The sequence below is a fragment of the Podarcis bocagei genome, assembly GCF_964188305.1.
Source record: "Podarcis bocagei genome assembly, chromosome: 12".
NCBI lineage: Eukaryota > Metazoa > Chordata > Lepidosauria > Squamata > Lacertidae > Podarcis > Podarcis bocagei.
In genome coordinates, this window is record NC_138137.1 from 21,550,588 (window position 1) to 21,561,205 (window position 10,618).

General features: G+C 42.9%; 1 protein-coding gene across 2 annotated transcripts in view; it reads right to left on the reverse strand.

Annotated features, from left to right (window-relative positions):
- The window catches only part of KCNH8 (potassium voltage-gated channel subfamily H member 8), a 168,818-nt gene that overhangs the window by 45,022 nt on the left and 113,178 nt on the right, over positions 1-10,618 (reverse strand). The window lies entirely within an intron of this gene.

The following is a 10,618-nucleotide window of genomic DNA, read 5'->3' on the forward strand; positions in this document are numbered from 1 at the left end:
ATAATAGTTTAAATGACCAGAGAATATATTTTCTTTTTGTAAATCAGGATACATACAGTAGTTGAGTTCTTATTGTCCAACAAAACATGTGTAATTTGTTAACAAGCTGTACCACATGACAGTTAGAAAGTAAATATTACAGAAATAGTGTTCATATTGCCCTAGAATAGCTTTGCCTCGATTCCTGTCTATGCCTCATACTTTTTGAAAGCTCATTATTAACTACATATGATTAGGTTTGATCAAGTGTGAAATACATTCAGAAGAGAGTATGCACACACAAAACCCTGAGAATGCTGAATTCTGGCCTCGATGTAAACTTCTATGGGAGCAAGACAGGGCATGTGACCCTCGATCAAGGACAACTGAAGGCACCAAAGACTCCTGAGAGTTATGTGGTGGCCTATCAAACCACAGAGGACTAAGAGCAATGACTAAAGGGAAAGTCAGCGTTGTCATTGTGTAGCAAACAGATCCTTGAGACCAGGGAACAGAACAGACTACATCTATATTCTCCTGCACTCCTTGACATTTATTGCCTTGTACTGACCCCATTGGTTTCAGTTTTCATTAAAACAGTCTGTAAATAAGCTAATAGACTGCATTGTTCATTTTGGAGTAATAAAAGTACATTTGGAGTAATAAAAGTACTAGAAGTGAAGGAAACCAAACCACTAGCTGCAAGACCCTTTGATGGCATCTTGAATAAATGACAGAGCATGTCCTTGAACTGGTCTCTGGAATGATTCAAAGCCCTAAATGGCCCCGTCTCCACCCGCACCGTCCAGCCCAGACACTGAGGTCCAACTCCAAGTGGCCTTCTGGTGGTTCCTTCATTGCGAGAAGTGAGGTTACAGGGAACCAGGCAGAGGGCCTTCTCAGTAGTGGCACCCCCTCTGTAGAATGGCCTCCCATCAGATGTCAACTATCTGATTTTTGGAAGACATCTGAAGGCAGGGAAGTTTTTAATACCTGGTGTTTTACTGTGTTTGATGATTTAATTTGTTGGAAGCTGCCCAGAGTGGCTGGGGCAACCCAGTCAGATGGGCAGCATATAAATAATAACTTATTATTATTATTATTTATTATTATTATTATTATTATTATTATTATTATTATTATTATTATTATTATTACTAGTTAACAGTACAGAGATGCCATGCTGCTTCTTCTGCACCAGACATCCATGTGTTCACTGTGGATGTCTGCAGAGGAAAGTCTAGGCTCATAGAGCTTTACACAACAAGACTTCCCTGGTCACTCAGTCTAGGCTCATAGAGCTTTACACAACAAGACTTCCCTGGTCACTCAGGTTATAATTAATTATTATCATGCCATTTATTATTTTCGTTCCACACCTTCCTTCTGGAGAAGCTTGGGCCCAGCTAACAACAATCTTACAATATAACACAGGTATCATGAAATTATTGTCAAAATTATAGAAGATTAGTAAAAACCTTTGAAATCCAATGGCTGGTGCTAAAACTCTCATTGTTCTAATATACATCTAGGCACCACAAGCCTAGCAAAACTGGTATGTTTTAAGGTGAAGCCTAAACTTTGCCAGTGTGGGGGACGATATCAGCATTCAGATTTCCAGGGCATTTGGTGTCAGGCAGAGAAGGTGTTAAGCACATCTACCACATTTAGACTGTCCCATCTGGTCCTTGTCCTCTGTGTTCTTTTTTTCAGGAACTCAGCAAGCAAACCTGACATGCACACCCTGAATTGCGAAGGTGGAGGGGAGTGGGTACCACTTTAGAGCAGTTAAAACAAAGGAGAGGCCTCCTTGAATCTCAGTGTTCCTTCATGGTTTGTATCCAGACCTTAAAGTTATTTCACTCCATTTCTCAGATGGTTTTTTCAAAATGGCAATGTAATTAAAGTGCGTACAGTTATTAATCAACAAGCACAAAAGATAGGTGGGTGCACAAATGCTTCTCTAAATCAAGGGGATTACTGGACTCATATTATGACCTTTCGGAAATCTCCAAAATGAATTGTAGGTAGAGGGATGATTTCACACCGTGTTTTGTTTAACCGTTTCTGGGAAGAGTTCCAGTGTTAGATGAAAATGTAAATGTGTTTCTAGGCTGGGGTAGGTGATGACGGTAGCATTTACAGCCAGCAGTACAAATATCTCACATTTTACAAGTCCTCCCCCGCTCTTAAATCACAATCTGTCTATGTGTTGCTGCATGCATCGACTTATATATGGCACAAGAAGGCTAGGCCCAACAAGATGCAAACCAACAACAGCAGTAACCAATGTGCAGTAATCCTACTACAGTGGTGCCCCGCAAGACGAACACCTCGCAAGACGAAAGGTTTTTTCGTTTTCGAGTTGCTTCGCAAGACGAATTTCCCTATGGGCTTGCTTCGCAAAGCGAAGCTTGCCCCCGCACCCCGGACCTCTTTTGAAGCAAGGGGCGGCGGGGAGAAGATCGCTTCTCCCCGTTGCCAGCCCCGCAATCTCCAGGGACAGAGGGGAAGGCGCGCGCGCGCACCTTCCCCTCTGTCCCCGGACCCCTTTTGAACCAAGGGGCGGCAAAGGGGAGAAGCGATTCTCCCCGCTGCCCCTTCCCTTGCTTTAAAACAGGTCCGGGGACAGAGGGGAAGGCCCGCGGCGCTTCCCCTCTGTCCCCGGACGGTCTCCATAGGAACGCATTGATTGATTTTCAATGCATTCCTATGGGAAACCGTGCTTCGCAAGACGAAAAACTCGCAAGAAGAAAAAACTTGCGGAACGAATTAATTTCGTCTTGCGAGGCACCACTGTATTAGTTGCTGGGTCCACCATATTGAGCAGAAGTCCAATAGGTCTTCTTTTCCTGTTTATGCAATGATCACAGAATACTAGCTTGGACATTTGAAAGATGTATAGCAATGGGGAAGGCATCTTAGAAAAATTCCAAAGCAAACTCGCCTGATTAGATATGGGTGGATCATGACACGAATATTATCATGAGTCCACTTCAGAGTCTGCACTCTGGAGAATTACTTTACTAGGTGTCCAAGAATTGTGAGCTGCTTCATTACTTTAAAACTGTATTTTGATTAAAAAATCAAAGCAGAGCATCAAACCACCCACATCCTGGGCTGGCTAGTTTGTGGGGCTCCTTGCTGTGAATACAAATACAGTAAAATTCCCCCGGGGAGTGATCAGACATGATGATGTTCCAAAACTCTTGGGGGAAGAACACAGAAAAAACACGACTTCTTCCACAACGAAGCATAGAGACACAGAGAGAGTCACCTATGATTTCTGATTATCTGTTAGGAAAAAGAATGATTGGGAAGGAATATGGCCGCCCCAATAGTCTAACTTGAACACTTCTCTTACAGTCAAAACTCAGAGGAGAATGAAAGGTAAAGGTAAAGGACCCCTGGACGGTTAAGTCCAGTCAAAGGCGACTATGGGGTTGCAGCACTCATCTCACTTTCAGGAAGTGGGAGCCAGCGTTTGTCCACAGACAGCTTTTCCAGGTCATGTGACCAGCATGACTAAACTGCTTCTGGCACAACGGAACACCGTGATGAATGCCAGATCACACAGAAATGCTGTTTACCTTCCCGCCTTAGCGATACCTATTTATCTACTCACACTGGTGTTTTCAAACTGCTAGGTTAGCAGGAGCAGGGACACAGCAATGGGAGCTCACCCCGTCGTGCAGATTCAAACTGCTGACCTTACGATCAGCAAGCCCAAGAGGCTTGGTGATTTAGACCACAGCGCCCCCCGTGTCCCACAAAGAGGAGAATGAAGACCCATGAGAAGAATCCTGTTTATTTACTTAATTATCCCTCCCCCCCATCACTCTATGATTGGAGCAGCCTCATAAAATAAGTCACTGTGATTAAAAGCAAAACCTGTCCATCAAAGGGGAACATTCAAACATGCACAACCTCTCTACTTATTTCTACAAATTACTGCAAACCATATAAAAAACTCCACAACACACCAAGTTAATCCCCAATGTGATTCTGCACATGTGTGCTTGGAAATAAGTCTCATGGTATTCAATGGGATCATAGTCACAAGTAAGTAGGTCTTGAATTGCAGCCCCTTCTTTGAGCTTTATCTAACAAACACAAGATAGTTACACATTTACAGCGCTGAAACACAAAGATTCCAAAATAAATTTGCAATAAATCTGCCTGTGTATCAACTGGCCACTTAAAATATAGCACTAGCAGAGAATCCTCTGTTTAAGCAGACAGTTTAGGGTCAAAATGGCGCTGTGGGTTAAACCACAGAGCCTAGGACTTGCCGATCAGAAGGTCGGCGGTTCGAATCCCCGTGATGGGGTGAGCTCCTGTTGCTCGGTCCCTGCTCCTGCCAACCTAGCAGTTTAGCCATGCTGACCACATGACCCGGAAAAACTGTCTGTGGACAAACGTCGGCTCCCTCGGCCAGTAAAGTGAGATGAGCGCCACAACCCCAGAGCCGTCCGCAACTGGACCTAATGGTCAGGAGCCCCTTTACCTTTTTTATCTGGAAGAAACTTGGGTCTGCCACCGCTAGACTGCATTTTCCATGGAAGTAGCATTGTACCAGCCTGTAGCACTATTAACTCCTGCTGTCACAAACTGCCATCAATTTAATTGGTCTTTCCCCTTGTTACTATTTGCAAAACATCAGGGTTGCCTTTCCCAGAACGTCAAAAACCATGTCAGATTTCTTCGGGATATTGTGATTAGCTTAAAAATAATGAGTTTCTATTCTTTTCTTTTCTTTTCAAACAATGCATCGTTTTATTTTGGATACTCGGCCTTTATAGTACACTGAAACTGTCTTAAAGCATTTCTTCGCAAACAAGTAAAACTTAGTCCTTGTTGTCACTGATGTAGTAAATCAGCATGTCAATCTGCATCTAGACCAATACTGCTAATTTACTTTGCTGGCTTATATTTTGCTGCCTAATCCATTTATATTTTTAATTGACTGACCTGTTTTAAAATGTCATGCTGTTTTCCTATGCTGATTTTCTCATTTTTAAATGTATTTTATTTAATGACTATGCAAGGTGCCTTGTGGAGGTTATGCCCATAAATAAGAATGAAGATGTGTCTTGCCTATAAATCAGGATAATGGTGATGAACCAATCCTATGGTCCCTGGAAGGGTGTCTCGTAGGATTTGGTGGAGCTCTTTCTGTAGATGGAGAGGGAGCGATGCCCTCAAAGAGGAAAGTCAACTCCCAGAATTATTCTCTGCTGTCAGTGTTTCCACAACAAAGAGGGGGGAAACAAGGGCATGTCAGGTGTGGATCAATGGAGCTGTGGATCTATGGGATCTAAAGCCTTACCATTTCCCCAGAATGTGGGAAGGGAGAGGGTTACCCTGCTCTTGGGCTGGTGTATTCCTTTTTCTCCCATTTAGACCAATGGGATGAGATTTATTTTTTTAAGGCTATGGAAAGGTGGGAAATAAACAACACTGTCTGGTCCACTGGTACAAGCATAACAACAACAACAACAACAACAACAACAACAACAACAACAACAACAACTTTATTATTTCTACCCTGCCCATCTGGCTGGGTTTCCCCGGCCACCGAGGGCCTTCTGGCGCTTTCCTCACTGCGAGAAGTGAGGTGACAGGGAACCAGGCAGAGGACCTTCTCGGTAGTGGCACCCACCCTGTAGAACACCCTCCCAACAAGACATCTGCAGGCAACACTGTACTGGGAAATTTTTAATGTTTGATATTTTATTGTGTTTTTAATATTCTGTTGGGAGCTGCCCAGGGTGGCAGGGGAAACCCAGCCAGATGGGCAGGGTATAAATAAATTATTATTATTATTATTATTATTATTATTATTATTATTATTCGTGTCTACTCAGAAGTAAGCCCCAGTGAGCTCCATGGAATTTATTTCAGGTAAATGTGAACAGAATTTCCACTTCTGTTAAAATTATTGAGAACAGAAACACTAAGCTAGGGCAGAGAGAAAGATCAGATACCTGCCAAGCATTTGTATTGTAAAAACTCAGCTGTGCTCTACTCTTTTGGGTAAAGTGTGACTCTGGGTGCCAGTTCTGCTAATGTATGGCAGCCTTCCTCTGAAGCGGTAACAGTGAAATTAAATAAAAGGAAGCTAGAAGTAGGTCAGCTACAGGTTTCCACGTAAGATTCTCCAGTTGCTATCCAAAGAGCCTGCTGCTAGTTTGCCAAAGAGAACACACAGTTCCCTGGTTACAATGCAAAATGGGTTTTAAAAAACAGCAGAAAACATCACCTGCAGCCTCATTAGCCAAGGAAACTGACCAACAGGCTTCAGCAGCACTTGGAATATTCATATATTGGGCAAACTATCAGCACAATCCCTTTTAACACTGACAATTTCCAAAAGTTATAAGGGGGCGTGAGTCTTCAAGCTAGATCGCCCAAGGGTTGAAAACTGCCAAATGCGATTTTTCACTTGCTTAGAACTGCTTTTTGCATCTGGCATTTGTGAGTTAAAAACGTTAATTCATGCTGAATACCATTTTTAAAAGAAAAGCTACGTAGGTAAAGAAAAGGCAGTCTCATCATTTATTTCCGACTGACCATAAAGTAGAATCTATCTGGTACTGAAAAGCTGGTCCAACATTTATGCCTGAACGGCTGTTCGGTGTGGTGCAGAGGCGTACCTAGGGTCCCTTGCACCCTTGGCAAGGAGCTACACAGTGGTACACCTCAGGTAAAGTACTTAATTTGTTCCGGAGGACCGTTCTTAACCTGAAACTGTTCTTAACCTGAAGCACCACTTTAGCTAATGGGGCCTCCTGCTGCTGCCGCCGCGCCGCCGCAGCACAATTTCTATTCTCATCCTGAAGCAAAGTTCTTAACCCGAAGCACTATTTCTGGGTTAGCGGAGTCTGTAACCTGAAGCGTCTGTAACCTGAAGTGTCTGCAACCTGAGGTACCACTGTATCAGCACAGACCGAAAAATCACTTTACTGCAATACCAAACACCTTTGTGCTGCAGTGCAAGAAGGATGGGAAGCTTCTCCCGTGTTTGATCTTGCTGCGATAGCAGTGCTGCGGCACCATACATTCCATACAACATACACTCCATAGTTTGATAGGTGAATTTTGTGCCCCTCCTGGGCCTGAGCCCCCAGTAGGGGCCAGTTTTGCCAACCCCTAGCTTTGTCTCTGGTGTGATGTGGACAAGCCACAGTCAGACTAGAGGATGTAAACTTCTCCTCCCCTTTCCCCTTTCTTCCTGTTTAGGTGTGAGAACTGAAGAAGAAGAAGAAGAGTAGTTTTGGATTTGATATCCCTCTTTATCACTACCCAAAGGAGTCTCAAAGCAGCTAACATTCTCCTTTCCCTTCCTCCCCCACAACAAACACTCTGTGAGGTGAGTGGGGCTGAGAGACTTCAAAGAAGTGTGACTGGCCCAAGGTCACCCAGCAGCTGCATGCAGTGGCGTAGCGTGGGTTGTCAGCACCCGGGGCAAGGCAAGTAATTTGCGCCCCCTAACCCGTGGATTTGCGCCCCTTAACCCGTGGATTTGCGCCCCCTAACCCTAACCCCCAGACGTTGCGCCCGGTGCGGCCGGCCCCCCCCTGCACCCTGCACGCTACGCCACTGGCTGCATGTGGAGGAGCGGAGACGCGAACCCGGTTCCCCAGATTACGAGTCTATCGTTCTTAACCACTACACCACACTGACTCTCTGAAGCTGAAGCTTTTCCCTTCCATTTTAAACTAACCACAGCTTGCTGTGACATTCAACACCAGACAAACTGTGCTTTGTCGTAACTATGGTTATTAAAAAAAACAAGCCAACTTCCAGCCATACTATATGACATGCTCATCTTCTGCAAGGCTTCTGTTTTCCTTTGTGCTATTACTTACCAGCTGTTCAGGTTTGTCCCTACATCTGGAACCTGCTGCTTCTTAGTATCTATCTTTTTAAAAAAACTTATGGGAAACTATTAATTCTAAACAGCATTTTCTTCTGCAAACTCTTATGATGCTTAAAAAAATCAGAATCTATTGTTTCATACTGCCTTCCCCCCCTTTTCATGCCTGTTCCCTTACCAGTCCAATTATATTGGTTACATGTGAGCTGAGAATTGTCTTTTTTTTTAATTTTACAGCATCCAGTAACTGTAGGTGTTTTATAAATAAAATATTTTGCAGGTGGGCATTGGCCTGAACTTGCAGGCTCTACTTCTGTCCAAGCAGCTCCAGGAGGAACAGTCCCATGAGCTCCTGTACTGCTTCACTGAAATCTTCCTCCATGTCTCAAAACAGTGGTTGCCTTGAAATTCCCAGACTGATGTCTAATTCACTCTGATGTCACATAACTTTCCTAAAGTATAAATCCTATTTATTATAATATAAATTCCTCATCAATAATACAGTCATACCTCTTGTTATGTTTGCTTCAGGTTAAATCTTTTCAGGCTGCGTCCTGCGGTGACCCGGAAGTACCGGAAAGGGTTACTTCCGGGTTTTGCCCCTTGCGCATGTGCAGATGTGCAAAATTACATCACGCGCATGCGCAGAAGCGGCAAATCGCGGCCCGTGCACGCGCAGACGCAAGTTGCATTCTGCTCATGTTGTGAACGGGGCTCCGGAACGGATCCCGTTCGCAACCAGAGGTACCACTGTACTCACAAATTCCCTCTTACAAAAAGATGACAAAAGATGGTTTTGCTGTTGAAGAAAACCCTACATGGAAATGCAGTCAAGCAAGGCAATCGGCGTAACTGCAAATGCTAAGCGATCAAGAAGGTGCCTGAGTGCAAATATGCCTGTATTGAAATCTTGGCCCAGACACCAACCCTGCCCTCTGATCTCTGGAAAACTTCACCCAATAGTTTCGACCCTTGTTTACATGGTGTGAAACAGCCTTCCTGGAACTTTGCCCCTTCAGAAAGTGGATGGGAAGTCCTCTTGCATCATAAGCTCCCTAGACATGAAAATGAGCACATTGGTAAGAAGACTAGACACAAATCTCTCTCTTTGGTGTGCCAAGTCTCCACAGGCAGGGAATTTTGACATGAAGGACTATCAAACCACGCAACACCCTCCTTGCACTAAACAGCAACACAGAGGGGTTGTACAACATGCATTTTCTAAACCTGAGAAACCAGCTCTAAGAGACAGATGGGCGCATCTATATGCAACAATACAGCAAGAGCAAATTGTGCTTCTGTTTTCCCCCCACCAAAAAAGCCACACATTCAAAAAACTAAAGCTGTTGCATGTACCTGTATCTTGAGAAAGTAATATCAGAAGTGATCCAAAGTCAGTTTAATTTGCAAACATTCAGATGTACCAGATTTGCAGACTGGAATTATAACTCCAGATTTAAAGACTGACAGCTTTAGTTACACCTTTGTTACTGCCTTTGTTAGTTACACCTAAATAATGTAATTTGTTTCTGAGGAAGGAAAAAACTCATAACTTGAATTTTAACCGAGGTAGATATATGCCCTCAAGGATATATTCAAAATGCATACCCAGAGCTGCTGACAAGAATTTCTGGTGACCGCAGAAGCACTAATGAAGAGAATGATGAATGCTTCAGATTCCACTAGCATCAGCCCGGGAAAGCTTCCCAACCATTAAAATCTTTCTGTCAGTATTCTCAGAATATGATGTATGTGACGATAATGATCATGGAAAAGATTTTAGCCTAGTGGCTGTCTTGAGGATGCTGATGGAGCACAAGTATGCAACAATAAACTCTGTACAATTAGTACTGCACCGTTAAAATATAAGCATGGGACCAAAGGTCAGTAAACTCCCAAGTTCCACCACTTATTGGTTCAAACATACTGAAGGTGGCACATGTAATATGACCTCCCTTCAAGCACAAAAACAAACCATAAAGCAATGCACTTTGGTGAGTAAGTGTAAAAAGCAGGCATTTCAGTGACTGGAGAAGACAAAAGTAGGCTTATTCAAAGTAAATGGAATTAGTTTACTGCTTAAGGTAAGTCATTTCCTTTAATCATTATACACAAAACAGTTCTGAATTGGTTTTTATTTCTCTTTTAAGATGCTGCTGAAATTATAGCTGACAGGTGGGAGATTTGTTCAAGACTGTTGCACAAATAATTTATGGCAGCTTTGATGAACTCAAGGAAGACGCATCTTGACTTTTTGGCCTCCTATTAACCAGCTATCCACGGCTGTCCAGTTCTAGAATACATTTTGCAGCCAAGAAGATTTTCAGAGTAATCTGCTTATTGTCTGCACAGATCTAAATAGCACTTACATATACATCTAAGAACTCAGAGGGAATCTCTTTCATAATAGACCTCTCTAAACTATAAAGAATTTTTAAATATTATTATGATCTGCCCTAAGCCCATAGAAAATCAGGACCTAAAATTGGTGTTGAAAATATTAAAGAATCAGGTAACCAAAAGCACTGTCAACTCAAAATTAATTTCATTTTCTCCAAAGGAAGTATGGAATATGGAAAGTGAGGAACAAATAATTAGTCTAGAGAGAGATATATACTGTATATATAAAACCAGTAGCTATACTTTTGCAAGCAAAGAACTGAAATGCATGGATTTTCAGGAGATTCCTTTTTTCTTTTCTTTTTTACTGGTCACCAATCCTGCACATTTGGTTAAAATGCTGTTGCTTTTTTAAGTTCA